The sequence below is a fragment of the Tasmannia lanceolata genome, unplaced genomic scaffold (genome assembly GCF_043159265.1).
Source record: "Tasmannia lanceolata isolate RefF3 unplaced genomic scaffold, GAP_Taslan_0.1 ptg000127l, whole genome shotgun sequence".
NCBI lineage: Eukaryota > Viridiplantae > Streptophyta > Magnoliopsida > Canellales > Winteraceae > Tasmannia > Tasmannia lanceolata.
Window position 1 is genome coordinate 117501 of NW_027518803.1, and position 5000 is coordinate 122500.

Below are 5000 nucleotides of genomic sequence, written 5' to 3' on the forward strand. Positions count from 1 at the left end.
TGCAAGGCTAGTGCCCAAGGCTAGTGAGCATGGCCTGTGTGCAAGGCTAGTGTGCAAGGCTTGTATGCAAGGCTAGTGTGCAAGGCTGGTGTGCAAGGCTTGTGGGCAAGGCTGGTGCGCAAGGCTAGTTCCCAAGGGTTGTGTGCAAGGCTAGTGCCCAAGGCAAGTGCGCAAGGCTCGTGCCCAAAGCTAGTGCGCAAGGCTTGTGTGCAAGGCTACTGCGATGGGCCAGTGCCCAAGGCTTGTGAGCAAGGCTTGTATGCATGGCTTGTGTGCAAGGCTAGCGTCCAAGGCTTGTGCGCATGGCTTGTGCGCAAGGCTTGTGTCCAAGGCTTTTGTGCAAGGCTCGTGCGCAAGGCTAGTGTGCAAGGCTTGTGCGCATTGGCAGGTAGCCCACCAGCATGCACGATCCAAATGCCACTCACGCGACAACACGGTGCCAAGCCGGGCATGGTGTGCACTCAAAACCAATCAACGGACAGAGGTCATGCGTCATGGGGGGGATCTAGCAAGGCCATGGGGAAGGTCATGGAGGACCTTGGAAGCAAGCGCAAGACGAGAGCGAATCGAACAAGGGGCCAGGACGGGGCCTTGTGCCCATGGTCTTCGCAAGACAGCGTCCAAGGCACCCGAAAGCCCAAGGGAACCCAAACCCGGCCGACACTTGCAATCGCACATGCTCTCTGCAACACACCATCAATGCCGCCCAACGGGGCCAGCACGAGCAGTCCTCCGCGGTCCCCTGGCCCTGCGCACGTTTGTCTTCGAAACCGAGCATCAATGCCACAGAAAGTGCCGGGGCGCCAGCTGGAGCCATCATCCGCGTTGCCATGGCTCGCTTGGCCTTGGCTTGCCAGGCCCCGACACGAGCAATCGCGCATTTTCTTTGCAACCGACCATCAATGCCGCCCAACGGGGCCAGCACGAGCAGTCATCCGCGGTCCCCTGGCCCTGCGCACGTTTGTCTTTGAAACCGAGCATCAATGCCACAGAAAGTGCCGGGGCGCCAGCTGGAGCCATCATCCGACGTGCCATGGCTCTGGTCCCATGGTCTTCGCAACCGAGCATTCGTGACACCCGCGGGGCCAGGACACCAACCCTTCCGACACGAGCATTCGCGCATGTTCTTTGGCCACACAACGGCGCCAGCACGAGCAAAATCATCCGCGGTGCGGTGGCCTTGCACGGCCTTTTGTCTTTGGAACCAACCATCAGTGCCACGGGAAGTGCCGGAGTCCCGGCATCCGCGGTGCCAAGTCATTGCGCCCTTGGTCTCTGCAGCGGGGCATGCCGGGCACTCCCAACCATTGCAAGCAAGCAAGCAAGCAAGAAAGAAAGTAAGTAAGTAAGTAAGTATTACATATAGGGGCGGGACATGCGGGGAGATCTGCGAAACGTGCATTACGGGGCACACGCGTACCTACCGGGGCATACCGACCCCTATTGGGGCACACGTGTGCATATCGGGGCATACCGGGCCTATCGGGGCACACGCGTACATACCGGGGCATACCGAGCCCTACTGGGGCACACGTGCGCATATCGGGGCGTACCAAGCCTATCGGGGCATACGCATGTATCCCAAGGCATACCGAGTCTATCCGGGCATACGCGTTCATACCGGGGCGTAACGGGCCTATCGGGGCATACTTGGGCATATCCGGGCAAAAAATGCCCAAAACTTGCGCAACCTTGGCAACCGTGGTCCATTCCTCTCTATATGCCTAGCCTTGCCAACCGTGGTCCATTCCTCACTATATGCCATGGCCTTGTGCCCATGGTCTTCCCAAGACAGCGTCCAAGGCCCCCGGAAGGCCAAGGGAGCCCAACCCAGCAATGCCCTGCTATGGCAAGCCAAGGCCAAGCATTCCGGTGCCTATCCGGGCAAAAATGCGATTCCTCTCTATATGCCTAGCCTTGGCAACCGTGGTCCATTCCCCACCATATGCCATGGCCTTGTGCCCATGGTCTTCCCAAGACAGTGTCCAAGGCGCCCGGAAGGCCAAGGGAGCCCAACCCAGCAATGCCCTGCTTTGGCAAGCCAAGGCCAAGCATTCCGGTGCCTAACCTTGGCAACCGTGGTCCTTTCCTCACCATATGCCATGGCCTTGTGCCCATGGTCTTCGCAAGACATCGTCCAAGGCGCCCAAAAGGCCAAGGGAGCCCAACCCAGCAATGCCCTGCTAGGGCAAGCCAAGGCCAAGCATTCCGGTGCCTAACCTTGGCAACCGTGGTCCTTTCCTCACCATATGCCATGGCCTTGTGCCCATGGTCTTCGCAAGACATCGTCCAAGGCGCCCAAAAGGCCAAGGGAGCCCAACCCAGCAATGCCTTGCTAGGACAAGCCAAGGCCAAGCATTCCGGTGCCTATCCGGGCAAAAACGCCCAAAGCATGCCCATTCCTTAGCCTATCCAGGCAAAAACGCCCAAAATCTGCACATTCTAGTGCCTATCCGGGCAAAAACGCCCACCAGCATGCCACCCTCCTATAGGGTTTGCGCAACCAACCAGCCTAACCACCAGTGGCAACCAAAGGTGCTGTTAGCGACGACTTCTGAAGACGCAACGAGACGCGACGTGTTTGCGCCCAGACGCGACGAGACGATGCGGGATCTGCGCCCAAGAATGCCTAGACCCGTCGACTTGATGCGGGATCAGCTCGCCCAAGCATGCCTAGTGTGCAAGGCCTGTGTGCAAGGCTAGTGTCCAAGGCTAGTGTGCAAGGCTCATGTGGAACGCTAGTGCGCAAGGCTAGTGCCCAAGGCTTGTGTGCCAGGCCCGTGTGCAAGGCTAGTGTCCAGGGCTTGTGTGCATTGCTTGAGTGCAAGGCTTGTGTGCATTGCTCGAGTGCATGGCTTGTGTGCAAGGGTTGTGCGCAAGGCTAGTGTGCGGGGCTTGTGCGCATGGCTAATGTGCACGGCTTGTGTGCATGGCTACCGTGCAAGGCTAGTTTGCATGGCTAGGGTGCAAGGCTCGCATGCGAGGCTAGTGTGCAAGGCTGCGTGCAAGGGAAGCGTGCAGGGCGAGTGTGCGAGGCCACTGTGCACGGCGCCAGCACTAGCGAGCCATCATCCGCGTTGCCATGGCTCGCTTGGCCTTGGCTTGCCAGGCCCCGACACGAGCAATCGCGCATTTTCTTTGCAACCGACCATCAATGCCGCCCAACGGGGCCAGCACGAGCAGTCATCCGCGGTCCCCTGGCCCTGCGCACGTTTGTCTTTGAAACCGAGCATCAATGCCACAGAAAGTGCCGGGGCGCCAGCTGGAGCCATCATCCGACGTGCCATGGCTCTGGTCCCATGGTCTTCGCAACCGAGCATTCGTGACACCCGCGGGGCCAGGACACCAACCCTTCCGACACGAGCATTCGCGCATGTTCTTTGGCCACACAACGGCGCCAGCACGAGCAAAATCATCCGCGGTGCGGTGGCCTTGCACGGCCTTTTGTCTTTGGAACCAACCATCAGTGCCACGGGAAGTGCCGGAGTCCCGGCATCCGCGGTGCCAAGTCATTGCGCCCTTGGTCTCTGCAGCGGGGCATGCCGGGCACTCCCAACCATTGCAAGCAAGCAAGCAAGCAAGAAAGAAAGTAAGTAAGTAAGTAAGTATTACATATAGGGGCGGGACATGCGGGGAGATCTGCGAAACGTGCATTACGGGGCACACGCGTACCTACCGGGGCATACCGACCCCTATTGGGGCACACGTGTGCATATCGGGGCATACCGGGCCTATCGGGGCATACCGGGCCTATCGGGGCACACGCGTACATACCGGGGCATACCGAGCCCTACTGGGGCACACGTGCGCATATCGGGGCGTACCAAGCCTATCGGGGCATACGCATGTATCCCAAGGCATACCGAGTCTATCCGGGCATACGCGTTCATACCGGGGCGTAACGGGCCTATAGGGGCATACTTGGGCATATCCGGGCAAAAAATGCCCAAAACTTGCGCAACCTTGGCAACCGTGGTCCATTCCTCTCTATATGCCTAGCCTTGCCAACCGTGGTCCATTCCTCACTATATGCCATGGCCTTGTGCCCATGGTCTTCCCAAGACAGCGTCCAAGGCCCCCGGAAGGCCAAGGGAGCCCAACCCAGCAATGCCCTGCTATGGCAAGCCAAGGCCAAGCATTCCGGTGCCTATCCGGGCAAAAATGCGATTCCTCTCTATATGCCTAGCCTTGGCAACCGTGGTCCATTCCCCACCATATGCCATGGCCTTGTGCCCATGGTCTTCCCAAGACAGTGTCCAAGGCGCCCGGAAGGCCAAGGGAGCCCAACCCAGCAATGCCCTGCTTTGGCAAGCCAAGGCCAAGCATTCCGGTGCCTAACCTTGGCAACCGTGGTCCTTTCCTCACCATATGCCATGGCCTTGTGCCCATGGTCTTCGCAAGACATCGTCCAAGGCGCCCAAAAGGCCAAGGGAGCCCAACCCAGCAATGCCCTGCTAGGGCAAGCCAAGGCCAAGCATTCCGGTGCCTAACCTTGGCAACCGTGGTCCTTTCTTCACCATATGCCATGGCCTTGTGCCCATGGTCTTCGCAAGACATCGTCCAAGGCGCCCAAAAGGCCAAGGGAGCCCAACCCAGCAATGCCTTGCTAGGACAAGCCAAGGCCAAGCATTCCGGTGCCTATCCGGGCAAAAACGCCCAAAGCATGCCCATTCCTTAGCCTATCCAGGCAAAAACGCCCAAAATCTGCACATTCTAGTGCCTATCCGGGCAAAAACGCCCACCAGCATGCCACCCTCCTATAGGGTTTGCGCAACCAACCAGCCTAACCACCAGTGGCAACCAAAGGTGCTGTTAGCGACGACTTCTGAAGACGCAACGAGACGCGACGTGTTTGCGCCCAGACGCGACGAGACGATGCGGGATCTGCGCCCAAGAATGCCTAGACCCGTCGACTTGATGCGGGATCAGCTCGCCCAAGCATGCCTAGTGTGCAAGGACTGTGTGCAAGGCTAGTGTCCAAGGCTAGTGCCCAAGGCTTG